The sequence below is a fragment of the Panthera leo genome, chromosome C1 (genome assembly GCF_018350215.1).
Source record: "Panthera leo isolate Ple1 chromosome C1, P.leo_Ple1_pat1.1, whole genome shotgun sequence".
Taxonomy (NCBI): domain Eukaryota; kingdom Metazoa; phylum Chordata; class Mammalia; order Carnivora; family Felidae; genus Panthera; species Panthera leo.
The window spans coordinates 90138522-90160097 of NC_056686.1; positions in this window are offsets into that span (position 1 = coordinate 90138522).

Below are 21576 nucleotides of genomic sequence, written 5' to 3' on the forward strand. Positions count from 1 at the left end.
TATAGTGAAAATGTGGAAAAATATTTGTTTCTGACTAGAAAACATCAGGTTCCATCATTGTCTCAACAATGCAAAGTAATCTGTGTATTACTTTACATAATCTTTAGATGGAAAAACACAAACTACGACCTTTAAGGAAGTCAGTTTCTTGGGCACCTGGGTGACTCAATCGGTTAAATCATCTGATTCTTGATTTCGACTCAAGTCATGATCTCACTGTTTATGAGTTTGAGCCCCATGTTGGGCTCCATGCTGAATGTGCAGCCTGCTTGGGATTCTCTCTCACTCTCTGTCTCTGTCTCTCTCTCTCTTTCTGCGCGTACCCCCAATCTGCTCTTTCTTTCAAAATAAATAAATAAATTTTAAAAAAGGAAGTCAGTTTCTGACCCTCAGTTTTTCTTATTTGTTTTTCTTATATGTTCGAGCTCCGCATTGGGCTCTGTGCTGACAGCTCAGAGCCTGGAGTATGCTTCGTATTCTGTGTCTCATTCTCTCTCTGTCCCTCCCCCACTTGTGCTCTGTCTCTCTCTGTCTCTCAAAAATAAATAAATGTAAAAAAAAATTAAGAATGATATCTTGCCATTTGCAAAACGTGAATGGAGCTAGAGTGTACAATGCTAAGTGAAATAAGTTAGTCAGAAAGACAAATACCATATGATTTCACTAAAATGTGGAATTTAAGAAACAAAACAGATGAACATTGGGAAGATAAAGAAAAAAAGAGAAAGGGAAACAAACCATAAGAGACCCTTAACTATAGAGAACAAACATAGGGTTGATGGAGGGAGGTGGGTGGGGAGGTGGGCTAAATGGATGATGGGCATTAAGGAGGACACTTGTGTTGAGCACTGAGTGTTACATTAAGTGATGAATCACTAAATTCTACTCTGGAAACCAGTATTACTCTATATGTTAACTAACTAGAATTTAAATAAAAACCTGAAATTAACTAAATACAATACAATACAATACAATACAATACAATACACCAGTAGACTTTGAGTAAAGCAGAATACTCTTCATAATATAGATATGCCTCATCAAATCAGTTGAAAGTCTTAAGTCCAAGGCTTCCAAAAGAAGAAGGAATTTTGCCTCCAGACTGCCTTCATACTCATGACTACATCAGCTTTTCCTTGAATTTCCAGCCTTCTGGCCTACATTACAGTTTCAGACTCAGCAGCCTTCACGGTCACGTGAGCCATTTTCTTAATTAAATCTTTATTCATCTGTCAAAAAAGAAATAAATAAAAAATAAATTGATGTCTTCAGTCCTGAAAACAGAGAAGGGAAGGGGAAAAAAACCTGTGAAGTAGACATTGGCGTACCTTCTCTAGGATGTATCTGAAGGCAGGGATGACTGCTGCATCTGGTCTCCCAAGTAAACGCTGGGTAAGTGAGTGATAGGAACTGTCATGAGAGCAGAAGAAATGGTTGAGTAGATGTGTAAACAATGAACTTGAGATGATCTCCCTTAACCCCAGGAGAGAAGGAGAATATTTTGGCTTCATCACATAGTGGTATAGATGTGGCACTAGGAGCTGTGGGACTCTAGAGTCTGGCATCTGGACCCAGAAGACATAGCAGTGACCAACCTCCTTCTTTGCATCTCACCTTCTCTTGTCTTGCCCACCTTCTGGGTGCAGCTCAATGCTTCCCTTCTTAAGTGAGGGTGCCAACCCATCAGGCAGCAAGTAGCCTGTTGCTCTTTGAAATATTCACAACACTTTAACCATACTTCTCTTTGAGCACTTGTTACCTTTTCTCCCTGAGAAGATTATAAATTCCTTAAAGGGTGATTCATATTTCATTGTTGTATACACAGTGCCTAACATAGTGCAGACATATAATGAGTACTCAATAAATATTTGCTGAAAAATTAATCTGTGTATATTTAATCATAACTTAGAAAATAGCCCTGATGGGAAATATGAAAATGAGGTAAGTTTACTAAAACCAGATGCAATTGAAAGGCATTTTTGAATGGTGATAATGTAAAAATCAAACAAAGGGAATAAAAATCAACCTCATACTAAAATTCCTGTGATCTGTGAATATCACCATGACAGAAGTAATCTTTCCTTTCTTATACTTAAAGAACACCAAAAAAAAAAAAATCAATATTATTAGCCTAAGTAAAATTTCACCCTGACATTGCCTCCCCAATGGCCATGAAAGAATACTAATGGTCTTGTTGTGGTATTTGGATAACCTGACATGTCAATATAAATTAACTCTGCTTTTCTTGCTTGCCAGCTTCTATCTGCAACCAATTCATAACTTTGTTTCTCAAACTTGTGCCCAAATAGGCCACATTCCTGGCAAACATTCAGCTATCCCTTCCCAGGCTCTGACATCTCTATGATTTCTCTGACAGCCTTCAGAAAATGTCCTGTCCCTCACAAAGTTTTTTCTACACAAATGTGAAGAAAAGCCCCTTTCTTCCCAAGGAAGCTAAAAAATCTCTTTCTCTCTTTGAAGCATAAAAGAAAAGGCTTATTCCCATCAGACTAAGTAAATAAGCAATAAAGCTGGAATCAAAGGTGCAAGAAGAGGAGTTTTCAATCCTACCTAAAGAATGTTTATATATGTTGGCTAATTCCTTAGAGAAATGATTTATTGAGTAAAATATTTATCTTCTGCCAAAGTAGTGGCTAAAAATAAAGTCATGATATTCTTTGTGCAGATGGTAGAAAAAGACTCAACAGATCATTGTAAGGAAATGTCTAAAGGTTTTACACAGATACTTCATCGGGAAATAATCTAATCAAGTAAGTAAATACAGGGGTTCGTTCATTCATTCATTCATTCATTCACTTATTCATTCATTCATGGCACAGCCTTTAATATATGACCTGTCAATTATGGGTAAGTATAATACCTGGAAGTGCTCTTCCTTCTCATTAAAAGACAGATCAAAATACTGTAATCCCCAAATCAATGGCTCTCCATTGAGGTTAGAGTCAGAAGAAGATTCTAGGCAAACGTTCCTTTAATTGAGAGGCCTGATAGGTATCTTCAATAAGAATCCAGATTTGATTTACAGATATAAAGACCATGAAAACAATCGCAAAATCTGTACCCGGGTCTTTCTGAAGAGGGAGAAAGTCAAGTGTGATAAATAACAAGTTACTTTATAGACTAGTGAAAAACTTAACTGACTCTCAGAAATATATGGAGAGTATTTAATGAATGAAAACAAACCACAGACTGCAAAACTAATCAGCCAAAGGAAAGGAAGAAAAAGAAGGTAAAGAATTGCTGAGGCAAAATCTAAAGGAATTTAAGTTTCACTAGCTCTAATTATGTGGCAGACATTTTTCTTCTCTGTGATTGCATTTTATCCAAAGTTTTAGTTACTTCTCAGCAAATCCTAAGCCATTAAAATGTCTCTCTTAAGGAAAAAAAGGGGCTAACCAAGGCAGAATAATGAATAAAACTTTTTATCTTATGTTTTCTTTAACTGGAGTGTCTAATAATATTGAACGTTTGATGCACAGCTAAACCATCAACAAGTCCATCGTTCCTTTAAATTAACCTGAATGCAAAGTAAAATTTAGCAGCTTGTAATTATTCACTATACATCCTTTTTTTCTGTCTCTTCTCTTCCTCTTTGACCATTTGCCAAGTTTATTTCTACACTTTTCATATCTTCATTGCTGTTGGGAAGGGAGAATTTCAATAAATCTATGGGGGGAAAAAGGCTAAACAGTAATTTCGGATTGTATTTGAAATTTTCTTATACACACCATGTTTATATATGTTATGGTAGAACAGGAATCACAGTGAATAGTAAATATTTTAGCAATAGGCAACATATCTTAATGATTGAGCACGTTGTAGGTGGACTGCATGAGTTAAAAATTGCAGGCCTGAAACATACTAGCTGAGTGAACTTGAGCAAATCAATTAATCTCCCTGTGGTTCCATTTTTTTAATGCAGAAAATGGGCCTGATAATGATAGTACCTGCCCCTTGGAGGTGTTGGGAGGAATAAATAAGTTAAAACATGTAATATACTTAGAAAAGTGTCTGACATATAGTAAATGAAATATAAGTATCTAGTATTGTAATTAGCAATTACCAATTAAAAGCAATGTCAGACTTCTCTCCTGAGTCGTCACCCTGGGGGAGTCTGGTCACCAACTAAGTGTGCCAGTTTGGGGCTTTATAGGAGCAATAAGTGAACTTCTGTGTTTGTTATGTCAGCTGACATTCATTTACCTAATTCAGTTGTCATACATGGTTTCTGCAACCATAAAGTATATATACAGCTCACTCTCTGGTTGAAAATTCTATAAATTATATTAAGTTGCAAAGTTTCCTTCCATCTTGTTTGTTTTTTTTTTAATATCCATTCACATTTAAACATGTAGATCTACTTAATTCATGTTTAACTGTTGTAAATATTACCTTTTATGAATAAATGTTGAACTGTTCTGCTATTGATGAGTTTTAAGATTGTGTCTAGCTTTTTGTAATAAAAAGTGCTCCAGTTAACATCCACATACATCTTCTACAGATATAATAAAACTTTCCTATGACGAATGCTTAGAAGTGGACTTTCTACATCATTGGGGATATACATCTTCAGCTTTAATAGATAGTTCCAAATTGTACTTCAAAGTGCACTTATCAACATATTGAGCTATCAAATTTAACTTTACCAAACTGATACACATAAATATATTTTGTTATTTTATTATTTGTTACATTTCTTAATTATTAGTAAAATTGAACATATTTTAATATGTCTGCTGGCCATTTAGTCTTCTTCCTCTGTCAGAGCCATCATTTGTCATTCTCTTGGAATGATTCTCCCTTCATTATTAGTTTGCAGAAGCTTCCTGAATACTGTCAACATTAATCTTTTATATATTTTAGATGTTGTAAATATATTCTCAACTATTATTTATCTTTTCAATCTAATTTGTATGATTTAGTTCAGTCTAGTGATATTTAGATTATTGTGTGCTAATTTCTTGATCCTTTCCTTAATTTCTGCTCTTTTGTGCCCTTTTCAAGAAAATTTTTCATACCCAATATCTTTGGGGGGAAATGCCCCATATTTTCTTCTAAGTGGTTTATAATTCAGGAGTATGCTTGTTTCTTTGTGTGTAAAATATGGAGATAGTTGTACTTCATGAAAGTGTTATGACGACTCTTTAGAGTCAGGCTTAACTCAAAGCCTGACTCTCATGTGGTAGATTTTCAATAAATGTGAATTACCATTTTATTCCATTGCTTATAGATCCAAATTAATAGGAGTTAATTCCAAGTTTTAGAGAACTTGGAGGGAAAAAGAATCAGAATACCTTTGGGGGAAGTGTATTTGAAGAAATTTAATATGAATCCAAATTTAATTTCCTCCCACCTACCTCAACCAAATGTCTGAATTGCCAAATAGTAGACATGATTCAGTATCCTCGGGTCAAAGAAGAAGGCAAAAGCATTTGATTTACAAGATGCTCACTAAATAAGGTAAAACTGGAGTGCTTTCTGGCTGAGTATCTTCAAGACAAAAGTAAATTTACCATGGGAATCTAGGAAAGTTGCTGAAAAGGAGATCTAATTTAAGAGAATTTTAACATGAGTTATAACCTCAAACAGTGACTGAAAGGTAAATAAGGATCTGGAAATTCGGTGATTAAAGACTTGAATCAAACAGGGCTTAAATAGCGGGAAGCAAGCACTAGATGTGTTCAGCTAACAAATGTGAAGCTACTTAATTTCACCTTTCATTTTGAAATGACAGTAGTTTATTTTATGCTGGCATATATATAAGGGGAGAGTAAATATTTCTGTCATAAGGTCGTATGAGTTTTATCTGCCCTAGTAAAACTGGTCATTAATATTCACTCACACCACCATCGTTTGAGCACGGAGTCACGTGGCTGTGACTTGTGTTTCAAATATATTCATTATAAATCCTTCAGCGGGGCTTTTCAAAAAGAAACAGCCAGCATCCCTTGTCAGATTGAAATAAATCTATTTTTGAAGTGTTTATTCTCTTTTCGAAGGATGTTTTTTTCTACCATTTCCTTATTAAAAAAATTTTTTTAAGGGGGCTGAGATTCAATTTTGGGTGATTCTGATCTCACAGAAAGCATTTATTGTACATAGTTCATGGAATATGAGGGTAGAGTATATAGCTAAACATACTGAAAAGTATAAACAAAATTTACAAACAGTATAGAGATATTAAGTGGAAGGATAAACCTCTTTTCTAAACTAATGTGTGTGTGTGTGTGTGTGTGTGTGTGTGTGTGTGTGTGTGTGTGTGTGTGTTTTAACTTATGGAGTGAGGAGATAGCACTTTACCACCTCTCCCTCCTACTTTGCTTATCTTCAGTTAAAGAGACCATCCCCTGTAGACACAGCTCTGAGTCTTGCCTGAACCAAACCTAACAAACCCTGAAAGAATATTCAGAACATCATCCACCAAAGTAGGTAAGAATTTGAAGTCTGATATCCAGGAGGTCTGGACCATTACCCCAAGTGATTTGCTTATTTATAAGAGTGTATCATCTTTTCTTCACATATGCTTTCCTTTTGTATATTTAGTTGGATTTCCTTCCTAATTCATGATTTCATTGCAGTTTCTCTACCCATTCTGCAAATATGAGGAGCAAGTACTTGCCTAGATTTTGCTAGTTTTCCTCTTTTTTGTGGGGAGACTCTTTACTGTGCCTCTGAATATAGTCCAAGCTCCAACATATATATACCTGAACCAACTAGCTTAAGAAATATTCACCAGCATTCTGGGCACCACTCTTCTATCTTTCCCCTCCACTTATGCGTCTTGCAAAGTACCTGCATGTCAGACTAATGTTCAACTTGAAACCTTCATATGTTCTTGATCATTATACACTTATGCCTAGGAGAATCTGTCCTCAGATACAATTCTCATATCCCAGGGCTCACATCATTCTTTTCTGCCAAGTATTTCCTCATTTTTTGTATTATGTTAAATTATTTTATTTATTTTGTTTTCTCCTTTACCTATGGGTCTCACTGGAGACAGATGTCTGACTATATTTGGAACATGTTTATGATGAACCAATTTAAAAATATATTTCTGATGCATTTGCTTTCAAAGTAATTTGTGTAAATAACTCTCCCCAAATGATCTCACTTCAGTTGTTTTTAAGTTAGAAGGTAGTGAAATCTAAATATTAATTTAAATGAAGTTATTTTTTAAAACAAAGAAATGGATTCTGCTTTTAATAACAGCAAGTTAGGTAATTTTTTCTTGACTTTCCCAGTGAGGGCAACTTGGAAAAAAATATCAGTGTGAAGGTCTCAGAGAGCTAATGTGATAATGAAAAATAAATGGATCAGATTCCAGTAAAGAGAGGCCCCTGGAGGTGTATCCAGCTGTGGGGCTTTTTGTCCTCCTAAGACAATTGCTAACTCCAGAAAGGATGGCTTCATGGATGAAAGGCTAAGCAGGACTTTTGACAACCTAACGTGTCTGGGAAGACAGATGCTGGAATCTAGGACTGACAAGGTCATGTCCTGCTGAACCTCCCTTTATTTGGATTGTGACCTGAAGGATAAGCACATTCACAATAACACAAACCAAAAATCAGTAGTCTTTTGCAGGGGCTGCATTCTGCTCCAGAGCCCAAGTCCTGAAATTCTACTAAGGTGACCCCAGAATTTCTATTGCCCCCAAGTACTTGGCAGGAGCAAATGTAGAAATACTCTAAAACTATTTCTATGAACACATTTACAAACACAGTGCACAGATACAATTTAAAAAATAACTAGAAAAACAAAGTAAAAACCACGTCTATAAAAATATTTGAGCCAGAAACCAGAAGAAGCAACAGACAACAGAAATAAACCACCAGAGATTCTAGACATGGACACATTTATCTGCTTACTGCATTCAAGAAGATAAAAGAAAATACTGAATTCTGGGAAATAATTATAACAAAATAAAGTATAAGGAAACTCTATATGAAAACAAACAAAAACAGATTTATCTACTTTGTTACAGACAAGCCACAGCCAAAAATAGAACTGGAAGAAAATATCTGAAAGATGAAGATAATCTTTCACGTTCATTATGCCACTATTTCCTCTACTTACCTGGCTTAAAGGCATCTGAATTTGTATAGATATGTGAATTGACCAGTAGTAGTAATAGCAGATAATTTAAAACATATCAGTTGATTCTAAACTATTCAAATTCAGTGTATGTTGCTTAGGAATTGTGCCCCACCTTTAGTAAATAAATGCTTAATACATATTTGCCGAAATAATAATAGATGGATGGATAGCTGAATGAAGATAATACAGAAGATTTTGCTGTGATTAGTGATCAGTGGCCCTTTCATGATCATAGCTGGAAACAGCCCATGAAAACAAAAAATCATTGCTTCTCTGTTATCTGGTTGCAACCATGATCTTTGGCCAATATAGACAGCAGAGTTTATGTTTGAATGGACTGTTTACTACGTCCATGACCTACAGTCCTATTTTCTTCCAGAAAAGAACAGAAACAATTATGTGAAAAATTTCAAAAAACAAAAAACAAAACAAAACACAACAAAAAGCAGTTAAGGAGTGGCATGGCAATTTAAATTTAAATAAACACTTTATGCAGACTAATTAGCAGTGACTACAATGACTGCTCCTTTTCTTAAATTGTCATTCCTATTTAAGAAATTAAACTCAAAATATATGTTACAAACATGTATTTTTTAAAAGCATGTGTTTATGTTAAAGTGGATTTTGGTCTTCAAGGTGGCTATCATATATGATTTAAACTATGCAATACAAATGTGAAAATAATCTCTAATGTATATCTATCAAAAGCTATTTTTTCATTTAACACTCCACTCAAACAGCAATTTCAAAAACAATTTTCTTATCTCCTTTTCTATCAATTATGAAGCATTATTACTGGCCAGCAAGCAATCAAAAGCAATAATAAAAAGATATCCTACCTTAAGCATCCTCATAGTAGGTTTTAAAAAGCCTGAGGTTTGTACAATAAAGTACTTAATCACCTTAATAATTTTTCTCTCATATTGCTCTTTGATCTTTATGTTACTTGAGATATGTTTGTTTCATATGATTTAGTTTTTCAATATGATATTATATTCTCAGCTTTAAGAAAATCGAAATATTAGACTACAGAATGTAGTCTTTAAAATTACTTATTTGCTATGGATCTATTGTTAAACTGTAACATACAGTTATCTTACATATATTGCCTATAATATATATTATTGTATATCATTATATATAATTTTATAACTTTACACTTTCTGCATTATTTTATTTGTTAAAACAGTTTTAAATCATTATGATTGTGTGTTAACCAAGGCATCAGAATCTGACTTTAGAGAGTAAGAACCATCATTATTATTATTTTAAAAAGCAAATATTATTTTTAATTAGCCTCAAACACTGTACTCTGGCAGGAAATCCAGAATATATTAGATACAAAAGTGTTGGAAATGGTGCCTTATTATCCTAACCCTTCTATCACTGTATGAAAGAAAATATATATGTGTATATTTGTCTTCCTCTTGGTTAGTTGTCACTGAGCCAAATGCTGCTCTCCTCACCAATCATATCTTTTTTTCTTAAAGAAAAAAAAAAAGAAAGTACTGGAGGAACAGGAATCTGTATCTATTGTTAATCAGGACCATAGAAAAATTCCCACTTGTCACTACTCAAGCCCACTTTTGATGTGCTGTGAATGTTTTCCACTCTCATACCGAGAGTGCAAGTCTCACATTCACTGCTTTATGGAGCTAGCAATGTCCAAGACTCATAGGTCATCCACAACATTATTGACAAGTCAAGACAGGTGCAAGTAGGTGGTTTCCACATTCCAATTTTCCTGGTCCACAAGCATCACGAGTTTGGTGCTGAGTTCCTTCCACTCAGCTTCCTGTCTTTGTAATGGCATTACCTTCATCATTCCTTCTGCTTCAATTAGAATTAATTTTTTTTTTACCTCTTTTCCTGTCCTTTCTCAGCCATGGTCTTATCTAGTCTTTGGATGTGAAAATAATTTTATCTGTGAATATGCATCTGATTCTGCTTCTCAAGGATCTCCACAAGCATCACGAGTTTGGTGCTGAGTTCCTTCCACTCAGCTTCCTGTCTTTGTAATGGCATTACCTTCATCATTCCTTCTGCTTCAATTAGAATTAATTTTTTTTTTACCTCTTTTCCTGTCCTTTCTCAGCCATGGTCTTATCTAGTCTTTGGATGTGAAAATAATTTTATCTGTGAATATGCATCTGATTCTGCTTCTCAAGGATCTCCCAGTTGGTCAATCTAACTGTATGAATAGCTCTACTCAGTTTGAACAGGAAGAGGGAAAAACAGCTCTTGGGATTCTGGTAACTGTAGCAAGCAAAAGGCCTACAATGGTGGTCTAGGAACTTGTTCTAAAACATGTGGTTTTCATTATTGAAGCTGGGGAATGTCTGCAAGGACACCAATCATGTCCTATATGGGACTTGAACAACATTTGCCTAACACAGCAGAAACCTTGAAGAAAAAAATTTTCTCTGCTAGGATCCTCCAAAAGGTTAGGACTTTCTTCCACATTATCATAATACTAGATTATTATCATACTAACTAGACATCAACCCTATAATTTAAAGGGGTTTCATAAAAGAATAATAAGTAAAATCTAATAATTATTTATTTTTTAAAAAAGCATGTAAGGCATTGCATTTAGTACTTTATATACATCATATCATTCACTTCTCAGAAAAACACCAGGGATAACATTTAAGATTCCTATTTTACAAATAAGAAAACTGAGGTTATGCTCTTAACCATTATATGTAGAACTGAAGTAAGTAAAGGATGCTCTCACTCTTTTTCTGGGACAAATATTGGCCTGGATATAATTTTTATCATTTAGTATGGGACCTCTGTTAAGAGTCACTAACTTAAAGAAGTAGAACTCAGAATTAAAACCAGCAGAAACATATTCCTTACAAACGAAAGCAGAAATAAATGTACAAAGAATTTACATTTCAGCATCACTGAAATTCATGACATTTAACTTTTATGAAAAATATAAATGAAAGATAAGGCAATAAGAGAAAAAATAAGGTAAAAGTAGAGTTGGCTGAAAGTAAACAGAAATTAAAAAAAAGACAGGTAGAGAATAAAATATACTAAGTAAGAGAACTCAACACTAGGTAGTACTAATTGTATTCCAGGAACTATTCTGAGTACTATGTTTATACTAACCCATTCTATCCATATAAAAGCCTATCAGTATTGATAATATAAGATAGGATTAATAGGATCAGTATTGAAATGTTTATTACTGTTCCCATTTCTTTGAAGAAATTGAAGCAAACAAATGTGACTTGTCCAATGTCAGGCATCTGTAAATTGATAGCATTGAGATGTAGAACTAAACACAGTTCTCACTCATAACCCCTTCTACTATCCTGCTTCTTGAGTTACAAACATAATGCATAATATTATAGAACCTGAGAAAAATAACTTGGGCTCTGGAGATAAGAGAAGTTTTTATCTTCATTATGCTCCAGGATCTACATATAAAAAATATGGCTTATCTCTGCACCACAGTGTCTGGAGGCTTATCCCAGAAAACTCAAAAGCTAGAGACTGGCATCATCTGGAGGCCTTTTCTTCACATGTCTGATTCCTGCACCGGTAGGATAGGACTTGAGGACTGCTAAGCACAAGACTTACCTATGGCTTCTCTGTGGACATGGGCTCTCACAGGACTGTAGCTGGATTCAGAGAGGAAAGGTCCAGACCATGAGACCTTCAAAGAGAACCAAGCAGAAACTGCGTGTCTTTTTCCAACTTAGCTTCAGAAGTCACATAGCATCCCACTTTATTGGTTGAAGAAGTCACAAGCCCACCCAGATTCAAGGGGAAGGAAATTAGACTGCTATGGATAAGGAGTGGTATTTAGAGAACATATGAGATGGGAGACAATGTCAGGGGCATTTTTAGAAACGTGATCTGCTACAGAAATAAGAAAGTTAAAACTAATATGATATAATTTTAGGTGATAAGAGTAGGTCAAAGGATAGAGCTAGTGTCCCTTTTAGGGACAGTGCTCAGGGAAGTCATTTCAGAAGAAGCTACATTTAGGCAGAGACACGGATGATAAAAAGGAATGAATTATGCAAAAATCTGCAGAAAGTATGAAAGTATATCCTAGCAGAGACCATGGTTAGTGTCCTTGTCCTGAAATGGGAAAAGTTTAACCTATTTGCGAAAAGGAAGGAAGGCCATGGTGTCTGGAATCTAGTGAGAGTAAAATAAAGTAAGAGAGAAAGTGGATGACATAGGAGAGCCCAAATCATTTTTTAAAAGCCCACTAAGTATTGATAAGATATGTGGATTTAGTCAAATCCTAATTAGAGGTCTTCTGAGAGTTATAATCAGGATGGGTAAGGTGACCTAATTTACTCCTTTTTTAAAAAAGGTCACTCTTGGGGCACCTGGGTGGCACAGTCAGGTAAGCATCCCAAGTTGGCTCAGGTCATGACCTCACAGTTCATGAGTTCAAGCCCCGTGTTGGGCTCTGTGCTGACAGCTCAGAGCCTGAAGCCTGCTTCAGATTCTGTGTCTCCCTCTCTCTCTGCCCCTCCCCTGCTCATACTCTGTCTCTCTCTCTCTTTCTCAAAAATGAATAAACATTAAAAAAATTTTAATAAAAATCAAAAAAGGTCACTCTTGGTGTCAAATAGAGAAGTAAAAATGACAGCAGGGGGTCTATAGAAGTCTGGTGTCATCAGTCACAGGACCATGTGACATAGACCATGGTGATAATGAAGGGGGTGGTAAGGAGATGCCAAAGAGCTCATGGAGGTGCGAAAACTTACCGATGGATTGGAAGTGGCATTGGAGAGGAAGGGAGGCATTGGAAATCAAGGATGACTCCACAGTTTTAGGGCAAGAATTACTGAGTGAATTGTGATACCATTCCTTGTCATGGTACAACTGGGGCAGAGGGGACTTTGGTAAAAGAGATCCAAGTTCTCTTTTGGGCATGTTGCCTTGAGACAGCCCATGAGATATCCCACATATATTGTAGGCATCAAGATGTATCAAGAAGAATGTCAGGAGACAAATCAAATCAATATGGTATTCTCCAGCATCTACTGCACATGACTCTAAAATTCATTAGAGTTATGTAGTGATTCACATGAAACAATTTTATAACTCAAGAAAAAATAACTTAGAAGCAAGTTTCTACTTAAACATTTACAGTGCTATCCCTTACAAGCTTACAAGGTTAATTTTTCCTATCAAATAGTGTTCTCTCCCTAGCAAATAAGAAATTACAAGAAGAAAAAAAAATGTAGGGCAAAAAGGGCCTATATTATTTAAAGCCAGACTCAGTCCCTTACAACACTTAAATTATTAACATTATCATCAAAGTCAATGTCCAGAGACTATGATCTGCTGGCAACCTCATTTCATTATTCAGCTCAACTCTGAAGAAATGCTTCCAGCACAAAATGAACAACCTAGATTATCTTCCTCCCAGGCTCAAATCATCCTTTCTTACCATCTCCAGGGGGTTTAAGAGCAGAGAGAGGTTGAGAGGCCTGTGTGCTTGCCAGAGGGTGTCTCTTAGTCAGTTAAATGGCCTTTGAGAATCTGCCTCTTCCCTTCCTGAGGCTTCTAGGCCACAAGAGTTTCTCCCTCTCTGAGAACAAATAAAAGAATGAAGATGTTACCTGGTACGTTTCATTCCAGAAAACAATTTCTGCAAAAAACAAGTTTCCGAAGACATGCTTCTATTATAAAAATAGTGGCAAAAAAAGCAACAAAATGATCACTTTGATTTCTAAAAAAAAGATAAGAGGTTAATAAAGTCAGATTCAATTATTTTTAAGAGATTAAGCCTTTATTAGTTTTAATTATATGGATGCATGCTTTGATATTAATTTGAGAAATTGATGCAAGAATCGTTTCTCATTGGAAAGGCCACTTAGTATAGTTGTTACCAGCTGTCTCTGATATCCAACTCCTTGGCTTTGAATTCTGACTGTGCTTCTTCCTAGCTGCATAATCTTGGCCAGTTTTTATAATTCTCTATGCCTCCATTTGTATATATGTAAAATTATTATTACATTAATAAAAACTTCCTCAGAGGGCTTTTGGGGTATTGAATGCTTAAATAATTTAATACAAGTAAATAACTCAGAACAGAGAATGGCTGTACACAGTATGCCCTATGCCAGATAAGTTTATATATTAGCTATTATTAACTCTCCTTCCCATTCTCACCCTTTAATTTGCATCTCACTCAAGGTGATAGTACTTATTGTACCATTACACGATCCACATAGATCCTTTAGCCTTCAAAACCAATTCCTCAATTAGAGGCACAGAATACTGAATTGAAATGCTCATCGTACGTTTAGTGATATCAATGTAATTATGCGGAATATTGTAAGGAGGGTAGGAGACACTCTAAATTTTACTTTGGCAATATAAGAATTGTCATTTTGTTACCTCTTTGCCTGTTACAGATGTTTCAATCATAAATAATATCTAAAGACTGTTTTGGGTGCCCAGTGAAATTGTGTGTGTATATCCATTCTATCCAAGCACTATGCTGAGTGTTTTATATGTAAATATCATTCAGTTCTCATAGCAACCCTATAATGATACATTATTTGTCCCATTTTACAAATAAAGAAACAGGCTTATGAAGATATAAATATGCCCTAAGTCCCATCAATGGCAGACATGACATTGGAATTTGACTCCAAAATCCATGCCTAAGCATGGCAATAATAATGGAAAAATATAAATAAAAGAAAACCACATTACATATTGCTGTATTAAAGTTTCTGGAGTTCTATGAAACCAGTTTTTCATTTGGTTTCCAAATACAAGATGGTTCTTTTTGACCTCATTCATTAAGAGAGGCCATCTGAGTTGAATATAAGATACAACACGGTGTTTTGCTGGACAAATGGCCTTGAACTGAAGGATATGTGACTTTACTGTCTATGGGGATTTGCAGATAATTTTTTAAACGTTAAAAGGCCCCAGTTTCCTCAGTTTGAAAGCAGAATGCTAGATACATTTGTTTCATACTGTTCTAGATTCAGGTGATGATACACAGAAAAGATGGCTAAGTGGATTTGTTTTACATATTAATCTTGCAATTCTGTAAAATGCTTCTTTTAAAAAATGCTTAACTTTTTTAAAAAGCTCACCAGACTAGATCATTTATATAGGGTCAATTACCTCGAAGGGTAGGGAAACTCCTTTGAGTCAGTTAGGGTGCTAAACTTTTTATGGCAATCTCCTCACATAATATCCCCTGAAACCATGGTGGGTATTTATTATTATTCCAATTTTCCTGAAAGGAAACTGAAGTTCAAAGACATAAGCTGAATGTCCAAGACACAGAGCTAATAAACAGTGGATTCGGTTCTGACCAAGTTTGTCAAAATCCACGTTATTTCCATTACACTTACTCTGCTCTTCTGCAGGTATTAAAAAGACCTGAAAGTTGAGTTACTTTGAGTGTATCCTATTGACAAAAATCCTACTGACAGAGGCGTCCTTTTTAGAGAAAGATCCCCAGACAAGAACCTATTATTGTTTCATTGATACACATATTGTTAAATGTTGGGAAATCCACTATTATTGTTGACTGTTCATAGCATTTTCATTTGAAATGCTACTGTCCTAGTCATCTCCTTAGCAATTACTGAGCATAGTCCTATTCTCTGATTGTTTTTGTCTGGCATCTCCTACAGATACTCACTAAAATACCAGCTTCTATATCTGGAACAGTAGTTAGTGGGCTACCAAATGGACACGAATGATGACAGACTTGAATGCAACCTCCATAGTGGAAAAACTCCACATGAGCTAACACCAATGTGTGATCCTTCATGTGTCTATTCACTCGGATGAAAGATAAATCCTATCTTCTCAGGGAGATGACTACGTTATTGAAATCTTTCTATGGGTTTTCTAATTCGCAGAGTTTTATCCTCTCCATGCATGAGATTTTTGTATCTCCAGTAATGGTGACTGTATTCTCTTTACCTTGAAAAATATACTGTCCTCCCACACAGAAGCAAAGGAAATGTAGAATGTCTTAGGAATTGTTAGTTTAAAAAAATCTTTTTATAAATTTGGAATGAAAAGTTCTTGTTAACTACAAAATTAACTACATCTGACTTAATTGTCATTAACAAAACTTCTTCTTAAGGGCCTGTATCAGCTGTCAAACTTATTAAGTCCCAGACTTTTTTTAAAAAGTTTATTAATTGCAACATCTTAGAATTGTGTTTGTATCTAATCTCATCCAACTGTCAAAATCCAAGGCCACAGTATGTTTTTGAAAAGTAAGTTAAGTACCTCTAAGAGTTAAAATCAGAGTAATGAAAACCTAACATCTGGCTTCCTGTTTGATACTAAGATGTCATGCCCTTTAATCTAAGAAAGGATAAAATGCACGAATACTGCTGAAACCAAGACAACAGGCTCAAAATGGAGTCACTCATGCTAAGTACCACATGACCAAACTTCAACATATGTACAGTTTCACCTCTCCCAGAAGTGGAATCTTAACCCAATCAATCAGGAATCACCTGATCAGCACTAGTTAGGTAATCTGCCTGATACACCCTTGCCGTCCCCCAAAGGAAGGTGGCCTTGCAATAACCAACCCACTTGTTTGCCTAATATAACTTCCTTGTCCCACTCCCTTCTGGCTATGAAGTCTGTCATTTTGTACAGCTAACTCCTCACAGCTCCTTTCTATCTGCTAGATTGGATGCTGCCTGATTCAAATTGATTTTTGCTCAAATAAACTCTTAAAAATTTTAATACACCGCAGTTTGTCTTTTAACTGTACTCTCAATAGCTCTGCAAAGTTAAATCTCTCCAAATGCCCTTAGAGGTGGGCATGGACCTTGTCTTTAAGGGTCTTCTTTATGCAATATGTGCTATATACTGGGGCTTTGGTGTCTTTCCCTTATAAGAAAAGATTTCCAAATTTCCTCTCCCATAGAAATAGATTTCTCTGCTCTGCCCCAAATCTAGGTTTACAGACTTTTACACATAAAAAATACTTTTGAAATGTTCCCCAAGCTCTAAGAAATAATCTTCTTAAAAAGATTTGCTCTCAAATATGGAAGCTGTAAAACATTTAGAACTGTATTACATGTGCTTCTTTCCCATTTCTATTTTTTAAATTCTAGAACTTTTCTCACATTCCTGAATGAAAAAGGACTCTCAACAGGAAAAAAAATAGAATAATATATAACATATAACACATAGCAAGCAAAGTCACTATGTCACTCAAACGCCTCCCTATTCTAAACCAAGTCTCTTTTCATGGCTCACTCTGCTCTCCACAGCGTCTGCCTCCTCCAGGCTTCACCCTTTGCTTTCTAACAATTACCATTGCCAATCACCCAGATATCTCTCCCCGTGTGTGTGTGTGTGTGTGTGTGTGTGTGTGTGTGTGTGTGTATACAAGTCTTTGTATGGTCATTAAATCACCTTATCTATAAGTTACCAATTCCTGACTTTTAAAACAATATCTATGTTGAAGTAAAACAAAGAACACATACTGTATAGACTCTGTGGCTGATCTGTGAGAGTTTTAGTCTAGAGACACCCAGAGATAATTCTTCTAGCTCTATGGCAATAATTATAAGAACATCTTTGTGTCAAGTTCTGTTATCCTGGGGAAGACAAAAGTCATAGGAACTGTGTTACTGTTTGTATGTACTGTTGTTTACCATACTATACTCTTTGTTGTATTGTGTGTGTGTGTACATATATACATATATACATATGTGTGTATACATATATATATATACACATATATATATATATGTATACACACACATACATACATATTTAACGCTGAGTTTAAGATGGTACATCTAATCAAGATATATAATCATCCCACCATATATCCATAACAACCCATGTGCAGAACTGCTCCAGCTTGACTATATTTCAGAACTTTTGAAGAAATAATTGCTAATATGGCTGTTACCAGGAACAACTACATGATTTTGAGTGTAAAATCCTGGGACATTGTCTCTGCTTTGGAGAATGTTGCTAAGCTGCCTTATGTGTATACTGATCACACTGAATTTTTTACTTAGACTTTAGATCTGGAAATCCTGTTTCATTGACCCAAGAACTGTCTTATCAGTTCACACCTAGTAATATTTGTCAATAGATCTTTCTTGCATATAAAAATTGCAGTAAGGAAGACCATTTAGCGTCTGTGATAGGACTGTACATGATAGCCATTCCTAGGATAAAAATTGTCCTCAGTATTGTGGGCCCAGAAATTTCATTTGGTCAGAAAAACATCAGCAACATTCACTAAATGTCCACTATCTAAACATTGATGAGTACCGATGATAAAAAAAAAAAGGAGTGAAATACAATTTCTGCCTAAAAATCCAGTAGTCTAAACATGAAAAATGTTTAACAAATAACATACATTGTGGTCAGTAGTACTTTATAGAAAAATATGGACTCTTGTAGCAAGGAGGATGTACACACTGAAGTTTTTTGTTTTTTGTTTTTACCTTAGTCTAAATTGGTAAATGACATCCACGTGTAGAAAAGTTGAAGGAAGAGGGGTGCCTGGGTGGCTCAGTCAGTTAAGTGTCTGACTCTTGATTTCAGTTCAGATCATGACCTAATGGTTCCTAGGATCCACATCAGGCTCTGTGTTGACAGCACGGAGCCTACTTGGGATTCCCTCTCTTCCTCGCTCTCTGCCCCTCCCACCACTCACACACACAGGTGCATTCTTTTTCTCAAAATAAATAAATAAATATATTTTTTAAAAGTCTGAAGGAGTAAACCTGTGATAACAAAATTTTCTACTCCCCCAATATAGTATTTCCCTCATCTTTGGCAATGAACTCCACATTTTTAGCTGAGTAAATGGCCATCCAGAGTAAACATTACACTTCCCATCCCGATAGGATAGACAAAGAAGTGATGTAAGCAATTTTAAGACATGTCTATAGAGGGAGGGAGAAAACAAGCCCTCCTCTGCTCTTTGGACTGCCTGTAATATAGATGAGAAAACTGAAGCTCAAGGAAACTTCAGATTTCATGAGAAGAAAGCATGTTGAGAATTGTGAAGTAAAAGATTGAAGGTACATAGGTCCCCAGTGATTGTGGCAACACTATGGTAGCCTGAATCTCCTTATATTTAGATTTATTTTTGAATAATTTTTATACATTTCTATTCTTATTTTTATCATATTTTTTTTTACCTTTAAGAAATATAAGCCTTTCTTTAGGTATAACTTACATACAATGAATCACACCCATTTTAAACACGGAGTTTGATAAGTTTTGACAAGTGATTTTGCAGTCAATCCCACACATTCTCCCCACAAACTTCCTCCCACAGAAACACAAATTTGCTTTCTGTCAAGAAAGATTACTGTTTATTTTCTGGGATTTCTTGGAAGAGAATAATAGACTTTGTAGTCTTTTGTGCCTGACTTCTTTCACTCAGCATAATGAAGTTTCATACATCAAGAGTATGCATGCCTCTTTTAATCCTGAAGACTCTTTCATGATATGGATATACTACAATTCAGTTATCAGTCCCTCTGTTGATGACCTGGTTATATCTGGGTTTTGGCTATTGTGAATAAAACTCCTATGAACATTCTTTTTTTTTAATTTTTGAAAAATGTTTTTATTTATTATTGAGACAGAGAGACAGAGCATGAGCAGGGGAGGGGCAGAGAGAGGGGGAGACACAGAATCTGAAGCAGGCTCCAGGCTCTGAGCTCTCAGCACAGAGCCCGAACGCGGGGCTTGAACCCACGTGAGATCATGACCTGAGCTGAAGTCGGACGCTCAACTGACTGAGCCACCCAGATGCCCTTCTTTTTTTGTTTTTTGTTTTATAATTTATTTATTTAAATTCAAGTTAGTTAACATACAGTGTAGTATTGGTTTCAGGAGTAGAATTCAGTGATTCATCACTTACATACAATACCCAGTGCTCATCACAAGTGCCCTCCTTAATGCCCCTCACGCATTAACCCATCCCTCATCCACCTCCCTGCAAGCAACCCTCAATTTGTTCTCTGTATTTAAGAGTCTCTTATGGTTTGCCTCCCTCTCTGTTTTTATTTTTCCTTCCTTTCCCCTATGTTCATCTGAACATTCTAAGTACAAGTCTTAGAGTAGACACAAGTTTTGCTTTTTCTGTATAAATAGGAGTGAGTGTCTTATGCTAAGTGTATGCTTAACTTTCCATTGTTAAGAAACTGTCCAATTCTTTTCCAGTGCAGTTATGCTATGTTACATTTCAACAACTGAAGTTCCAGTTGTTCCCTATCCTTACCAACATTTGGAATGGTTAATCTTCATTTTTGTCATTGTAATGGAATCTCATTGTTACTAGGATTTAGTTATGCTGTTTTATCATTGTGGCTTTCATTTGTATTTCCTTGAATAACAATGGTAACATCTTTTATGTATTTAATAGCCATTCATATATCTTCTTTGGTAAAGTGTCTGTTCAACAATTTGTCAATTTTGAAGTTGCCTGCTTACTGAATTGTAAGAATTATTTATTTTTTACAAAAATTCCTTGTTCATCTATGTAGCACAAATAGTTTCTCCCAGTCTGTAACTTTGTAGTGTTAATAGTGTCTTTCAAAGAGCAGAGTAAGATTTGTGTTTTTTCTGTCCTATGCAAGAAAGCTTTGTGTACCCCAATGTTACAGAGGTTTTCTCCTATATTTTTTTCTAGAATTTTTAAAGTTTTAGTTTTTACATTTATGTCTATGATTCTTTTGAAGATTTGTAGATTGTGTGAGATAAGTCTATGGGGTTTTTTTTTCCATATCAGTATCTAGTAGTTTCTTTTTTTTTTAAACATTTATTTATTTTTGAGACAGAGAGAGACAGAGCATGAATGGGGGAGGGTCAGAGAGAGAGGGAGACACAGAATCCGAAACAGGCTCCAGGCTCTGAGCTGTCAGCACAGAGCCCCACGTGGGGCTCGAACTCACGGGCCTCGAGACCATGACCTGAGCTGAAGTCCAACGCTCAACCCACTGAGCCACCCAGGTGCCCCGAAATCAGTATCTAGTAGTTTCAACACTATTTACTGAAAACAATACTTTCCCTATTTGAATTGCCTTGACTCTTTAATTAAAAATTAATTTAGGGGCGCCTGGGTGGCTCAGTTGGTTGGGTGACAGACTTTGGCTTAGATCATGATCTTGCAGTTTGAGTTTGAGCCCCGCGTCGGCTTGTGCTGACAGCTCAGAGCCTGGAGCCTACTTCGGATTCTGTGTCTCCCCTTCTCTCTACCCCTCCCCTGCTCACGCTCTGTGTCTGTCTCTCAATAATAAATAAACGTTTAAAAAAAAAGAAAAAAATTAATTTATCACGTGAGTGAGTTTATTTCTGGACTCTATTCTACTCCATTGATCTATAGTAATACTCTTTTGCAAATATTCATTGTCTTCATTACTGTAACTTTATAGTAACTCGTGAAATCTGATGTTGTTAATGCTTCAAATTTGTTCTTTGCTGTCAGCA